Below are 8,570 nucleotides of genomic sequence, written 5' to 3'. Positions count from 1 at the left end.
GAAGGAATCACAAACACTTTAATATGGTAATCAAAGATGTTTGGAGTAATAGCTAACTTGCCTAGATAAGGAAACATCACCAACTTGACCGAAAATGCCTTTTGGTCACGTAATTAGGCCCAAGTCCGTGAACCGTTACAAGCAGTCCATGGATTGTTTCCTACTAACGAACTGTAACAGTTACAGCAACACTTATAACTGTTACTTTAATAAATCACTCATAACTTCATCGTTATAACTCGGAATCGAGTGATTCTTGGCTCGTTGAATTCGGAAGCTCATTCACTATAAAATGAGAACCTTTCCAAGGATAAAGGTTATTGTCATAAAGGTCGTGTCCCAAATAACCTCAAGTAAATATACATAAATGTTCATTTACCGTCATAGGGATTGTTCCGTAGAGTGAGCATTTGTTTCAATAGATTAGAAAGGTAGAATTGAACAAGAATCCAAATGAAATCAATCGCCACATACCTTTTTTTATGAAGTCCTTGTTGATGTCTTCTTGTAATCTTCAGTCTTCATCCTTCAAGAATAGCTCTTCTTAGACCTAATCTAGTCCGAAACTATATTTAGTATACTAAATCAAGAATGCGTTTTGGAAACTAAATTTGACAACTAGCTTGATATACCAACGCTAGTGGGTTCAACCAAACAATTCTCTAACAATCTCCCCCTTTGTCAATTTTAGTGACAAAACCATTTTACATATGGATTTAAACAAATAAAAGCATTACAGCTCCAAAACCCAACATGCTTGATTTCCTTTCCTTGGTTCTTCAACTATACGTATGTTCATCCTGTACTTGTTGAAGATCCGTTATAGTATTATTACACAGCATAAAAATTCAATTGTATCACAACTTTGACAATAATACTACGTTGATATGTATCACTCCCCCTTAATCAATACTTCATCTCACAATGAAAACCACCCCCCCTTACATAATGATCCGTAAACCATATGTATATATAGTGTTAACTAAAAAATAATTCTCCCCCTTTTTGTCAATATAAATTGGCAAAGGTGTGAAAATTGGTGGGATTCTACTGAAATTTTCATAGAGGGACTTCTTGACCAAAGGAAAACATATCAACTTTACTTTAGATGATATCACATAGTCGAAACTTAGTGACTTCATTAAGGAGTTTATTAAGATACAAGTTAACCTCTACATGTTCCACAACCGCTTCTCCCCTCAAAGATATAGCAATTAAGTACAAGTTCATTTAAGAACGCTCCCCCATAAGATGTCATTCCCGAACGAACAACAAGAGTGACCTTACTCCAGAGATAAGGATTTATATATTGGATTTTAGAAACCCTACAAGGAGATACGAGTTAAGAACCAATCATTGAAAGTGTCTCATAAGATCGTGTTACTAGAAACAATAGAACTATCCCATGGTAACAATACACAATATATAATCATGAAGATCATGTATTGTGATCATCTTTTCTAATATACACACTTTTATTTACAAAAATTGATATGCTTAGAAGGAAGAATAACCTTTTCCATAAGGATTTACACCAAGAATGGTTACCATAAGAGTATGAAAAAGATTCTTTGACAATAAAAACCAACATCCAATGTCATTGATTACTGCTTCTAACCTGTTGTACATAAGAATTTCAATCACACATCAAGTTAGGTAATTAAGAATCATAAGCGTGGTATTTAACCATATTCTTCTTCACCATAACTAGTTCAAATGACTCAAACGAACTAGTTAGAGAGTTGTTCAATTGCTTTGATCTTATGTAACTACACAAGACACAATCGAAGCAAAAACGGTTTGATTCACTCGAATCGGTTCATGAACGTTATAGCCACGATTTGCAAAAGCATTCCTTAGTTAAAATAAACCTGAGTTCAAGAACAACCGGTTTTAGATATAACCTACTCAAGTTCGCGGACTGGGATCGAGGACTTAAGCTCATGGAAGGAGCTCACAAACTCCAGCAGAAATTCCCGGGTCGAGAACTTTTGCCAGTTCGCGGACTGAGTTCGCGGACTTAGTTCGCGTACTTGGCTCACGCCACTTCCATTTCTCTTGATCAACAAAGTTCGCAAACTTTGGTTCAAGGAATAAGGACTTATACATATATGTGTTTCCACAAAAATACTTATATCCTACCAATGGTTATGTAATCTAAACTCTCATTTCAATCATTGAAACATTCTCAGAGGACAGATATAGCCGTTATTCACAGACCATTTTTTGTCAGAGCAATTTTCAAAGTGATTTAAACATAACATGACTTTCGTCACTAGGTAAAGATGAATTCGGCTAAAGCAAAAGATTACCAACACATATTTCGAGAGATATGTAAGTGAGTTAGACTCATCTCGAAACAATATATTGTTTCACATATTCAAAAATTACCCAACACAATATGTGCGCCCCAATTCTTTTGCAATCCTCACCGCATTTACTAGGGCTTCTTGGTGAGGATGCACTTTCAACACAATCAGGTTGTGTTGAGGTGAACAAAATCTTTCTCACCACAGGTATTTGAAACAAAATCATGCATGGACTCTAGGATTTTAACAACTTCCTTGAAACTTTCAATAACTGTTCCATACCCTTTTAAGATGATATCCCTTGTCGAACTCTTGTCTGGGAGATCCTTCTTAATAGTACCCGTTGCTTTATTGATCTTCTTTGGTACCCATTTCTGAGTAGCTTTTGGAGAAACATATTTCTTTTTCTCCCCAATATAATTATGAAATTTCTTAGAGGAAATACTAGAAGAACTGATATTATGAGACTCAGTTTTTCTCAAGTTTGGAACATCAGATCTTGTCATCTTAACAGAATCAGATCAAGATTTATCTCGTTTAAGATATCTGCAATTCCTCTGCAAATGACCTGGCTTTCCACAATAAAAAATGTTTAGTAGAATGGAAAAAGTTATGTTTAGTGTTACCTGAATGTGTATGTGCTTGCTTTGGAGCTTGACAGAATTTCCTCTTTTCGTCATTGGCAGCTGGTAGAGATACTTCACTTTTGTCAACCGTGGAAGGTTTTGGTTTAGAAGAATCTTTAGCTTTGACAAATTTTACCTCTTTGCAAATACTAGGAGCGTCTATTCCTTCATATACCAATCCTCGTGTATCACGATGAATTCTACATGCTCCCAATATCGAAGTTAATTTATCTGAGCTGCTATTTCTAGACAAACTCTCTTTTAAGCTCGAGTTTTCTTCTTCCAACCTTTTGACCTTTTCAAGTGCAATAACTAGACCATTCTTGGGTGATTCACATTGAACTTTGAGATCTTATCGTTCCGAATCAAATAACAAGTTCATCTCAATGTTCTCCAACTTATCTTGCTTTGCTTGAAGAGTAATTTCCCTATCTCGACCTTCGGCAATTTCTTCTTTAAGCTTTCGTATTTCGTTGAGATAATCTCTTGCACCACTAGAATCAAGTTGGTCTTTCAAGTCTTTATTCCAACTACGAAGTCTGTCATATTTAACTTTCTCACTTAAAATGGTGCCTTCAGCTTCCGAGAGTTTTTTATGACATTCCTTAAGAAGATTATTAGCGACTGGATCCACATAGAACACTTCTTCGTCAGAATCAGAATCAGTATCAGAAAGAATTTTTCCAGAAGCTAATGCAACCTCGCCTGCGAGCTCTTGGGGATTATAATATTCAGGACCTTCATTAAGAGTAGGCAAAGCTGCTGAATGTGCCGATTGTCTACGGCTCCATCTAGGACATACTGAAGACAAGTGCCCATAACCACGACAGTTATAGCATTGTACATCATTATTAGGAGATGTTGTAACTTTAGAAAATCTCTTTTTTCTATCTCTCAAGAATTTTCTAAATTTTCGTGGAGTAGCATCCTTAGTATCTGGCGAACCAGATTTATCCTTAAAGGATTCAGAATTGTTTGCAGCTTTAAAAGAAATCACCTCTTTTCTAGATGCGCGTTCATTATCAAAGATCTTTAACTTTCCAACAAGAGTATTTCTGGAGAGTGTAGAAAGATAGTTTGCTTCTTCAATGGCATGTTTCTTAGACTCGTATCTTGATGGTAGAGACCTGAGAATTTTGCGCACAATATCTTTCTCCGAAATAGTTCTTCCTAACGCAAATGAGGAGTTAACTGTTTGAGAAAGTCTTTGGTTAAACTCATCAAAGGTTTCATCATCAGACATGCGAAGGTTTTCCCAGTCAGAAGCTATATTTTGAAGCCTTGCTTCTTTCTCTGCGGCATTCCCTTCGAATACTATTTCTAAGATATCCCAAGCATCTTTAGACTTATTACACGTAGTCACGTGGTGCTGAAGATATGGGGTAATGGTATGTATGATGGCATTCAAACCGTCGGAATTTTGCTTTGCAGCAAGTATCTCGGAAGGACTGTATTCACCAATGTTCTTGGGAACGATTACATCTCCAACTGCCACAATGGGAGCATCATAGCCATTAACTACATATACCCATGATTGAAAATCATGTGCTTGAAGAAAAGCTCGCATAGCAATTTTCCACCATAAGTAGTTCGTGCCATCGAAGGCTGGTGGTACGTTTATAGAGATAGCACCTCTGTCCATAGAATCAGATTGCTACAAACACAGAATTATGAGGTCTTAGTGTGTTTGCCTGCTCTGATACCAATTGAAAAAGCGGGGGTCTAACAACCACACCCAATAATTCGTTTGGCAATCTGTATGGACTAACTCCAATATACTTTCAAGAGAATCAACTAGACAGTCACACTCAATCTTAAGAAAAGTACATCAAAGAGTTATATCTCAATTTCTCAATTCAATCCGCAATCAAACAAATAGGAATTTGCGAGCCCGATTGAATATAATAAATAACTTGGACGGTATCAAAAACCAATATCCAAGTGTCAATCAATTTAATCAACAACCAAGGGTTGGATTCCCAATTGATTGAACTTACGCACAACCTATGATATTTCAATTATAAAGATAAACAATATAATGCGGAAAAGAAATAACACAGACACCAGAAATTTTGTTAACGAGGAAACGGCAAATGCAGAAAACCCCGGGACCTAGTCCAGAATAAACACACACTGATTATAAGCTGTTACACCAAATTCCTGCTACTTATTCGGACTAGATGTAATACCTTCTTCAGCACAAATAGAACTCCTAACACAATACCGTTTGTCTTTAGGAATTCTTCTCGTAAATTTTCTAGCAGAACCCAAGGCTCTCTTTAGAAGATACAAAAACACGATTGATACGATTCGATATTTTGTTTGCAAAAAACACTGGTTTGATTTTCCTTTAGATGTGAATCAAGATTTTGGAAATCTTGTGTTTATTTTGATAAAAACAATTACAAGGTAAAAGTAATATCAAAACAAACTTGTATATTAGGGATTATTATGCTCTCCAATAATGGAAGAGAAACCTAATTATTCTACCACAAGAACAACTAGAATAAATCTAGAGATATCTTGTTTAAAACTTCTTAAGGATTTTTACGAGACGCCTTAATCGAAGTTTTCTTTCTAGCTTCCGATTTCGACTAACAATTGTTGGTATACAATCGGAAATTGAAATCTATCAAAACCTAGGGTTTATGATCAACAACTCTTGAATGGTTTTATATCAGAAGAGAAAACCTTAAAATAGACAAGAGGTAAACAACATAGATTACAAGTTGTATAATCAATCACGAAGATTAATCCAACTCGGATTTGTGATCCCCAATACAAAGACTTTTATCTCACTCTTGTTCACGAAGAACAGAAGACATGGAAAACAACCTATGAAGCTTACATCAATTTTCCAAAGGGGATAAAAACTTGTAGCATTCACGAACTCTATATTTATAGTGAAACATAGCTTAAAAACTAAGCAAAGCTATTTTCCTTTTTCAAGACTCTCCTAATTTTGGGAGTCTTTCCTAAGTTACAACTCTTGCCAAAATAATTAAATAAATAATTAATTTAGCAAAATTGTATTTATGTGAATAAATCACAAATTAAATTAGGAAGGAATCACAAACACTTTAATATGGTAATCAAAGATGTTTGGAGTAACAGCTAACTTTCCTAGATAAGGAAACATCACCAACTTGACCAAAAATGCCTTTTAGTCACGTAAATGGGCCCAAGTCCGTGAACCGTCACAAGCAGTCCATGGATTGTTTCCTACTAACAAACTGTAACAGTTACAACAACACTTATAACTGTTACTTTAATAAATCACTCATAACTTCATCGTTATAACTCGGAATCGAGTGATTCTTGGCTCGTTGAATTCGTAAGCTCATTCACTATAAAATGAGAACCTTTCCAAGGATAAAGGTTATTGTCACAAAGGTCGTGGCTCAAATAACCTCAAGTAAATATACATAAATGTTCATTTACCGTCATAGGGATTGTTTCGTCGAGTGAGCATTTGTTTCGATAGATTAGAAAGGTAAAATCGAACAAGAATCCAAATGAAATCAATCACCACATACCTTTGTTGATGAAGTCCTTGTTGATGTCTTCTTGTAATATTCAGTCTTCATCCTTCAAGAATAGCTCTTCTTAGACCTGATCTAGTCTGAAACTATCTTTAGTATACTAAATCAAGAATGCGTTTTGGCAACTAAATTTGACAACTAGCTTGACATACCAACGCTAGTGGGTTCAACCAAGCAATGCTCTAACATTAATACATGCGTGTTTCCCATTAGCCCGCCCAAAAATAAGAACATCCGCTGGCCTGAATGTTGACTCCCTTCAAGTGGGTCTGTCAAAAAGTTGACAACCGCTTCTCTCTTTGCTGAAATTCCGGCCCTCCATAGTACATCATATAAAGTATCCCTCACATGATCATGTCTATATTTAAACCCACGGTCTACCTTACAGTGAACTGCATGTTCCCCATATGAGTCCAAACATCTTGTGAAACAAGCGGGACATTGTGAATCTGAAGGGTATAGAGGAATCATTAACCTGTATTTAAGGATGGACCGGTACTCCAAGGGTGTCATCTTCTGTCCAAGTCCCTCAATCGGAATAGCAAGGAAAAATATCATGGGTATGCGCTGCTTGTAGACAACCAAAAATCGCTTTCTGTCTGTCTGAAAACTCGTAAACTCTATCCAATAATTACTTAACTTTAGTTTGATTTTTTGTTTGAAAACTATTTCAATAATTACGTAACATAATCTTTTTAACGACAATACTAATAATAGTTAGTAACTTCATAAATATATATCAATGTTCTAAAGAAAGATGGTGTATATGTATCTAGGTCAGAGAGCGACTGAGATCGTCTGTTATATTGGACGACAGAAATCATGGCCGTCCCACTAAACTATAGTTAACCATAAAGTAACCGTGTCCATAACTAACTCTAATTCTGGCTAACCCTAGCCTTTTAAAGGATACCTATTCGATCATAATTTTCTTTTCCAGTTAAAAGTTTGATCAAACCAAGGAAATCTAAGCTTCCTTATGATCTTGGAATAATTCTTGTTTCTCAATCTTCTCAGGTAACTCTACTTGCATGCATCTCTGAATTTAGGTTGTAGATTGTTTATCAATTAATCGTGGTTTTGTCAATAATCGGGCTTATTAGTTCACTGTTTTATTTGTGATTAATGAATAATAACATCTAAGAGTTCTTAATCTAATTTGCGGTGAATTTTTAGATTCCAATATTATTACTAATTTATTTTACTCTTTTGTAGATCATTTAATGTTGCCCAAACCAAGTTTGTTTATGTAGATTTTTATTACCGAAGACCAAAGTTGTTAAATACAATCAAACTACCAAGGTAATTACTCTTTCATTAATGTAGTAACACAATATGATCACATTGAGGGATAAATATGTCGCTGCATAAAGCTGTGGTCTTGGTCTCTCTCTGCTTGGAATAGCTATTGCACATTCCAAGTTGTAGCAAATTTTCTGAAGGTTCACTGTAATCAAGATATCTATAGGTGATTAATACCGAACACAATCTTAAGAGGAAGACATGTTTAATTTTTAAAGCTTGATTACCTCCCTCCGACGTGAACGCGGATCCGACAGACTGATGTTAATTGAGTAGTGATAGCTTTTGGATTACAAATACCGACACTTCTAATTGTTTGGCGTGTAAAATGAGAGGTTCAAAAAAATATAGTCATATTTCATTGGGGTGTTAATTAGATGCTCAATCGCATGTTGGTTCTGAATTGTTAGCTTAGCTTCTTTTTTGAATCCAGGCATAGCTCTGTTATATCCATCCATTTAACTGTTTTATTTGTTTTTGTTTTTGTTTTTTCTTTCTGTCGGTGGGTTTCAGTTAATTAGAGATGGCACATCTTGATATGGTCTTCACCGTCCTAGGGTATGACATTCTCCATGCAGTAGGTTCGATTACTTCCCTGTGTGACGTTTTTTATATCAACGTCCAGTAGTTTCATCAAATGCATATATATGATTTACGGATTTACTAGATAATCATATTTACGGGTTTTAAACTGAGTTCTAGGTTATGTACCAGTTGTTCGATTAAATTTGTAATTTATTCAAGATTTTGTTTTGATTAATTAGGTTGAGATGATTGTGAAAATTGCTGAG

At 35.4% G+C, this 8,570-nt stretch overlaps 1 long non-coding RNA gene across 1 annotated transcript; it reads left to right on the top strand.

Annotated features, from left to right (window-relative positions):
- Positions 1-7,430: 7,430 nt before the first annotated feature.
- Positions 7,431-8,337, top strand: LOC113296599. Its single transcript, XR_003333057.1, has 3 exons — positions 7,431-7,494; positions 7,693-7,779; positions 8,293-8,337. It is a non-coding gene; the product is annotated as an uncharacterized LOC113296599 (long non-coding RNA).
- Positions 8,338-8,570: the final 233 nt, after the last annotated feature.

The sequence above is a fragment of the Papaver somniferum genome, chromosome 7, assembly GCF_003573695.1.
Source record: "Papaver somniferum cultivar HN1 chromosome 7, ASM357369v1, whole genome shotgun sequence".
NCBI classification, from domain to species: domain Eukaryota; kingdom Viridiplantae; phylum Streptophyta; class Magnoliopsida; order Ranunculales; family Papaveraceae; genus Papaver; species Papaver somniferum.
This window is presented reverse-complemented; position numbering and strand designations above follow the sequence as displayed.